The sequence below is a fragment of the Lissotriton helveticus genome, chromosome 4_1, assembly GCF_964261635.1.
Source record: "Lissotriton helveticus chromosome 4_1, aLisHel1.1, whole genome shotgun sequence".
NCBI lineage: Eukaryota > Metazoa > Chordata > Amphibia > Caudata > Salamandridae > Lissotriton > Lissotriton helveticus.
In genome coordinates, this window is record NC_136063.1 from 751,632,464 (window position 1) to 751,640,864 (window position 8,401).

General features: G+C 43.6%; 1 pseudogene; it reads left to right on the forward strand.

Annotated features, from left to right (window-relative positions):
- The first annotated feature begins 6,097 nt into the window (after nucleotides 1-6,097).
- LOC144828054 (high mobility group protein B3 pseudogene) lies at nucleotides 6,098-6,746 on the forward strand (annotated as a pseudogene).
- Nucleotides 6,747-8,401: the final 1,655 nt, after the last annotated feature.

An 8,401-nucleotide genomic window follows, 5' to 3' on the forward strand; every position in this document is an offset into this window, starting at 1 on the left:
ATGAATATATGGTGCCTGTGCCTATGCATTACAGGTTATAACTGGGTGTGTTGGGTGTTACTTATGCATACAATTGCTGTAGTGATGTATGTAATGGCTGAGTCTGGGGCTTATCCTGACATCATACCACTAGAAGATATATGTGGTTTCTAAATAATTACGCATGCCAGTTTTCATAACCTTGTAGTGAATTACATTGATCTTACATGTGTAATGTATTTCACTTGTTTGTCTGATTGTACAAGATCATATAATTTCACTTCCTGTTATATCAAGTTGGGATGACATGTGTGATGTCACTTCCTTTGATATTATCATAGGGTGAAAGGGCATTTGATGTCACTGCTGCTACTCAATGAGTTTAATAATTTGTGATCCCTGTGTCAAACTCTTTTTAAGCTCCATACCGTTGCATACAGGAGCAAGGGCCAGATGTAGGTAATTTTATTTTACCACCTCTTAAATACCGAATCATACCGATTCGGTATTTAAGAAGGGGTAAAATAGAAGTACCGAGATGTAGGTAAATACAGATGTGCATTTACCGAATCGGTAAAATTCGGTATTTACCGATTCGGTAAATACCGACCGGTAATGCCCATTCATGCCTATGGGCTTTGAAGCCCATAGGAATGAATGGGCATTACCGATTCGGTAATTACCGAATCGGTAAATACCGAATTTCACAAGGGTGCAGGGGGTGTCACTTTGACACCCTCTAGCACCCCCAAAACGGGTTCGGTGCCATGTGGCAGGCATACCTGCCCTAAGGGCAGGTCTGCCTGTCATATGGCACAGGTGTGCATGCACACATGTGCATGCACACCGGAATCGGTATTTTACCATCAAATAGGATTTGATGGTAAAATACCGATTTTTTAATGCTTGTGGGACTCAGAAGAGTCCCACCTACATATCAATTTTACTGAATCGGTAAAAATACCGACTCGGTATTTTACAGAATCGGTAAATTTACCGATCGGTAAATTTACCGATTCTGTAAAATACAGGGCCCTACATCTCAAATTGCATTTACCGGTCGGTAACGGCCGAATTCGGCCGTTACCGACCGGTAAATGCCTACCTACATCTGGCCCCAAGTCTTGGCTGAAAAACTGAGTAGGCCCCGAAAGAAAATTGTACAAAAGTAACTTTATTAGTACTTAAAGTCTTCGGGCTCCAGGGTGAAGTCACAGTATCTTCAATGAATAAAGTCCAGTGTCCACTGGTTACCCAGGATATAGAGAAAAGGCCCACAACTCTGAAATACCTGGAATGGTAATAGGTTTGAGGAAACTGGGATGACATTCCAAAGGCCATCACACGTACACAAACTCACACATGCCTGCAGACATACTCACAAGCACCACATGTCAGTTTAACACTCCACTAGCCAGCTCTGTGCCAGATTGAAGGCCTTTTTAATGTGTTTATTATGTGCTTAAAATCATGCACGGGATGCACTCCCAAACTACACTGACTTTTGGATTCCTACTATATATGCTTTAGTACTAACTGCTTAAAAGAGACTTCAGCTTCTCCTAAACTATAAAAATGTATAAATATACAATTTGATAACAGATAATATCTGAGCTTGGTTCACCGATTTCTGTCCTCTTCTTTCCTCCTCTTTATGTGAAGATGCTCGTGGTCTCCATATTTACCTTTGCATCCTTTTAGCAATAGTTTCCCTGCTTCTGTTCCAGTTATTCTGACACTATGCTCCCTGCAGGTCTTGAGCAGTGCTCTGGTGGACTCTCTCCATAGACTTTCATAACCTCTCATATTCTTCTTCCATTGTCAATAATATCTCTGCGTTTATTCTTAACTCCTAAAGTTATTATCTCGAGATTCTGTTGCAGCAGTTCATGTGCCAGCTCTATTGTATTCGGATAGTTTCATTGTAACTTGGCTCAGCTCTTGAGCTAAGGGTAGCTTACAAATGTCTGCAAATGAATACCAGACCACTGTTCCTGCTTGTGGTTTTATATGCATAAGTGATCTAAATTGCTTTTGCTTTGTAGAAAATGGGATTCTGCTCCCAAGACATGTCATTTCTACTTGGAAATGAGCAGGTTTTATTGATTCCTAAACATTTCTCCAGGCAGATTAGCCATTCCTCCAGCTCCCAGCTGCTAATGAGGCTGGCACTGAAGTGACTCAAATGTTTAATCAGATCCCATGCACTTCAAGCAGACATTTGCCTCTAGGAGACAATGAGGTTTTTGTGTCATATAATATACCATTGAAGCACGCGCCTGCTCTGCCAAAGAGGCCCAGGAGAACTGTGTCTCTCACAACCATTCCTCCAGCCCCTGCGCAATGGCTTCTGTACACGACACTCTTTATAGCTGGTCTCAGGTGCAGTATTTACTAAAGTAGCAAATACATCTTGAATTGTTTTCTCCTGAACGTGATGGCATTTGCGAAGCTCTGACATTTTATTTATTTATTGATGCAGATTTTTGCATTTGTGTATTCATTTTTTTAGTACAGGTATAAACAGCTTAGAAAATAATAACGACAACAGCAATAATTAAAACAATCATGGCTTGTGTCAGCCATTTCAATTGATAGCATATGCAGATTGGGCTGGCTTCTTTGGCCATTGCTTTGTTTGAAGTGTTTTCCTCGTGTTGGATTTAATCCACAGAAATGCAGCGTTTGTGTGACGGCATTTTCCCCCATTACGTCTGCGTGCGGAAGTGGCACGCGCAAAGAGGCCTGGCACCAGGGCATAAGTCCTATAAAAAGAAGTGTGGGGAGTGACCAAGTAAGACAATATGCAAATGACCTCATGACTTCACGACGTAGCACTATAAAATATATAAAATAGTGTTGTTTAAATTATTTGTGTAAATACTGGGACAGACTAACCCATCTGACAGTCTTACAGTGTCTACATTTATACAGGGACAAAACAAAGGCAAAAGCATGCCTCTCTGAAGTACCTGTGAAGAGAAGGCAAGCTGTGTCACTTTGTTTCCCTCTGTGGCATTTATATTTAAATATAAGGTTCCAGACGGCCCCCAGTCAGCATATACAAACAAAAGGAGGCCGGATAGTCCCTTAACTTCGGCCCAGCTGGGGGTGAAAGAGGCTCCCTAGCTGCCTGCACGTTGCTGCTGGGAATGGAAAGCAGACAACGTACAGGCGCTGATGAACGTGTCCCGGTTCTGTGGTGCCTAACTTCATGGCAGGGGGGACGGACTGGGTGGACTCCGTGTACCTGCGTGTACCCCCGACTCGAGCCCTGTATGGCACTGTTTCTTCTGGCAGTCTCGTAGCGCACTGGACATAACTCCCTGTCACTGCATTTGCAGAAGGAAAGGAGCCCACCAGGACGCTGACAGGTGAAATAATTTGTCAATTAGAGAGTTGGGGGATAAGAGGAGAGTGAGGAGAGATTTGTCTCCCCCGGTAGAAGAAAGAAGGAAACGAGACAGAACTGCTTCCTCCTATGCACTGAGTGGATCAAAAGGCATATCTGCACTGAACGAAGATAAGTGTAATATGTTAACTCTCTACTAAGGAAAGAAGATCTTCTTTTGGTTTACTGATCAGGGCTTTAAGTGGGATTAAACAAATGGGAGGTCTCTCAAAGTGGCGTGGTCGATATAATTAAGGGTGTGGCTTTAAAACACCTAAGGTAAAACATACTTGCTGAGCATATTGTCTGCCCCCGCCCTCTGGTATTTTGCTGCTTCTGTCATTGCATCCAGAAATATAATACAACAAGTAGCATTACACCAAGAATAAGCCAGGACTATTGGCTTTGTCAATGGTTATCAGTCGCATAAGATAAATGAGCAACTATGGCTTCGTTGAATATACTATTGAAAATGCTTTTGTTCTGAAACGAAGAGACTGTGCAAGTACAAAAACGAGTCTCTTTGAAGTGACAGCAGAGGCAGTGAGACTGGTACAGCTGCAGAGTTAAGATGTTGTTTTCGCCCTCATGTTGAGGGCAGAAACGGAGAGCCCTATAGGGACCCGTCTCGGCACTCGCGTTTTAGAACTGCAGGTGCTGAGCCCCGGCAGGATGTGGCCCACTTAAAGCCCTCCTGTAGATGAAAGTGATCGGCCTATCGCAAAGCAGGGCGAAATGTCCCGCCAGGACATTGAATGACGAGCCTGAGTTCTGCCGAGTGCCTCCACAGGGTGTTGGCAATGAGATAGATCTCCGTCCCCTCTGCACGTGGCAATGAGGAGTCCATTATGGCCCACCTGCACCAGTTGATTGAACAGCGAGAGAGGGAGATCTGCCGCCCTTGCACCTGATGAATAAATAGGAGTGAAATCCCCCTCCCTTCTCAATCAGTGATAAATGATCAGTTTCTTGTTCGCTTGCCTGCGTCGGTCTCAACATCTCACCCGCTGCCCGCACGTTAACGCGCTGCTAAGCTCAAGGGACAGCTCGCTTGCTCGGTGGATTAATTATTGCGGTTGCAGCAATACTCGGTGTAACCAGGAGGACACAGATTCCAGCGCTCCAGGCATAGCTTCCCAGGTTAGCAACGCAGAGAAAGAGGCCTGTTCCACGCGCCATTCCCCGCGGATGTATCTGATCCTTTTTTCTTTCTAAGACAGAGAAAAAGAAGTACCAGACATAGAATCAAACTCGGTCTCATTTCAGTGTGGAAGTACCTACAAAAGTATGGAAACTGTGATTCTGAGCGCCATAGGGGCGGTGTCAAACGCATAACTAAAAAGAACAAAATGTTCAGTAAATATATAGTTGGACTTTCAGCTAGAAGTAAGTATCTGCATAAAAAACGAAAAGCATACACCTGTTTGGATAAACAAAAAAGCATACACCTTAAATGAAAAACAAATGTAAGTGAAACCAATGGATTTAGCGAAACTTGAAGCCCCCCCCCCCCTGCAAGGTACTTGAAGGGGCTACCCTCCGGACTCTGACAGGAGCTCTCTGGCCAGGGTATTGTGCTGAGGGAGGGCAGGCAGCTCTGGGACCGCCGCACCGCGGGGGGCTGCAGGGTCCTATGTTATGCCACTGAGTGAAACTGATCTTGACAGTGTTGAAGACCCTCCCTCATTTCATTTCAACTTGGGGCAACTCAGGGTCGTCATTAACCATAAAGGAACGGTTATCCTTTGTCAAAAAGTATGGGGAATGTTTTGATACAATTAAAACAGCTTGGGAATGTGTTCTCAATAAATCCTGCCCACTTCAACGTCTGCCTCTTTTACGATTTTACTATCTGCTAAGAGGACAATGTTTAATAATGGAGGGGGGGGGCACCGAAAGATGGGAACCCAAGCAGATATTCCAGCCATCTACAAAAATTGCTACTTGGTGATGAACATGCCTCCCCGCAAACTTAGCTTTAATGACGATGGGGCCGATTCACAGAACTAACTTACAACAAAATTCTAAATGTACTACTTTTGGTATTAACAGAAGGAATTTAGTAGTCTTCAGCAGGAGTTTTTGTGCAATAATCTTCCTTGTTGTCTATCCTAAAGAGCCGCCTGCATGAAATATTGGGGCAGATGTATCAGGGCAATTTTTAGTCGCAAACGCTGCGATTCAGTAGCGTTTGCGACAAAAAATTCGCAAAACTGTATGTATTATGGAAATCGCATCGCAAAATTAAGGAATCGCAAATTTTGCCTCCTGGCCCATAGAAATGAAAGGGAAATTACTCCTTAATTGTGATTCGCAATTTGCGAATCGCAATTAAGGAATTTTAAGAAATCGCAAAAAAATTGTGATTTTCTACATACATCCCTATTTGCAAATCTCAAATAACGATTTCTAAAAAAATCGCTATTTTAGATTCGCAAATCAGGATGTTGATACATCTGCCCCTCTGTGACTTTTGCTACAGAGCTCAGGGGTCTCAGAATTAGAGGCTCTTCGTCAACAGGATTCCTTGCATTTATGCCACCTGTGTAAAAAATGAGAGTACATGCTGGTCATGCGGAGTTGGGACAAAGCCACACATTCAGTCTGATCACAGTGGAGAGAGGGCCAGAACAGGGACCAAGTTAGGCCAGCTGAACAAAGTACCTTATGTCCTTGGTGTGCGGTCCTGTGTTTCATTATACAAAGTGAACAGCACAGATCAGAAAGATGGCAAAAGGAGGCACCAAGAAGCCCACAGGCAAGAAATCTGCTTATGCCTACTTTGTCCAAACATGCCGCTACAAGCACAAAAAGAAGAATCACAAACTTCTAGTCAGCTTCACAGAGTTCTCAAGAGGTGTTCAGAATTGTCGAAGACCATGTGTGGAAAAGAGAAATTTAAGTTTGAGAATCTGGCAAAGGCTGACAAAGTGCGATATGACCGAGAAATTAAAGACTTAGACTGGCTAAGGGAGGCAAGAAAAAGAAGGATTCTATTGCTCCGTCCCAAGAATAAATCTTCAAATCCCAGCATTTCCATTGGTGATATCGTAAACTAACTGGGTGAAATGTGGAATAATCTCAGTGATAGTGAAAATACATCCTTACAACATGAAGGCAGAAAAACAGAAGGAGAAATATGAAAAGGATGTTTTGCAGATTACAAGTGTAAAAGCAAATTTGATGGTGCTAAGGTAGCTGCAAAGCCTGTTGCCAGGAAGAAGGTTGAGGAGGATGAATAAGGTTGGGAAGAAGATGAGGATGAGGAGGAAGAAGATGAGGGATTGATGAGTATGATGAAGACGAACAAAATACATATGACGATGATGGCTGCGAATACCTTAGAGTAGTGGCGGAAATGATACAAAAGATTTGAAATTGAGTTACTGCCCTTAGTTCATTAAATTACAAGATTGGATTATGCTCTTTGTATTTTTGAAAAAGCTCTTCTAGTTGAAACTGGTTTACTAAATTATATTGGGTGTATGAGCATACTGAAACTGTAGCAACACAAACACATTGATCAGCATTCCATAAATAAATTGTTCTTTTTGCATTTGCCATCCTAAGTTTGAAGGGTATGCCCAGACATGGGTCCTGTGTTCGTGATGCCACAGCAGTCAAGCTAGCATGGCTGTTTAGGGGTCATACCACACAAAAGGTCCCAGGTATTTGTTTTCAGTCCATGGAGGACCTGACCTGACAATTCAGGTTGGACTGTTTCCAAGGGCAGCAGGGTCAAGACTGATTTGCATATGGCTGGGTCCAAACGGGAATGGGCAAGGGGAGCAAAAAAAATGATGGATTTAGGCCCAGATCTCTGTACTGGGGGTGGATGTTTGACATTGTTCAGCATTCTTTCCATCAATTGTTCTTTTTGCATTTGTCACCCTAAGTAGGAAGGATATGTCCAGACATGGGTCTCGTGAACACCATGCGACTGGAGTCAAGGTAGCCTACTGATGAGGGGTGATACCTCATAACTAGTCCCAGGATGCTTGTTTCCAGTCCAGGGAGGACCTGGTCTGCCATTCAGGCTGGACTGTTCCATGGTGAGCAGATTCAAGACTGATTTGCATATGTCTATGTCCAAACTGGAATCGCATGGTGAGCAAAATAACAATTGGATTATGTTTATGTTTATTGATTTGTATAGCGCTGAATCACCCATGAGGGTATCTCGGCGCTTGGGACTGAGCGGAACTGTAAGGCCCAAAAAATTAGAAGAGGTGAGTTTTTTACAACTTTCTGAACTTGGCAAGATTATGACAAGATCGCAGATGGAAAGGCAATTTATTCCAAAACGCTGGGGCCAGGTAAGAGAATGCTTTGCCTAAACTGCGTGCCTTTTTTATCTTAGGGATACTGAGCAAAAGCTCAGTGCTTGATCGAAGAGTGCGTGTGGAGGAGTAAGGGGCAAGTTTGCTCACCAGACCGGGGTCCTTGATCATTAAGGGCTTTGTTTATAATACATCCTATTTTGAATTTGACCCTCTTTTTTATTGGGAGCCAGAGGAGTTGGTTCAGGAGGGGTATTGTAGGAGAGTAGGGTCTGCTTTCCTATGGTCACCCCAATTTTTGCTTTTTGCTTCACTGGGTTTCGACTTAATGTGGCTGTGGTCCTGCTAATCAGACCCACAGCCTGCTGTTCTCTCTCTAAATTCACATACAGGTACTATAGGTACATCACCAATTTGGTATTGGACACCTTATCAGCCCCTGTACAGTCTACTATAGGTACCCAGGGCAGAGGTGCATCCAAGACCTACCAGGGGCTGCAGCATATGTTTTGCCACCACTGGCTGGCCATCCAAACAGACACAACTGGCTGATCACTCAGCTGGGGCAAGGTCGTGTAATCACCCCTTGCTTAGTATAGTATACCCATGTCTAAATCTATATCTGGACACATATACACCTATAAGTCACTCCTATGGCATGCCTTAACAATCCTGGAGGCAGAGTGCTTGGTTTTACGTGAGATGGTGCTCTAGCATCAGCTGAGCCTGTCTGCAGCTTTCCGAACCATTT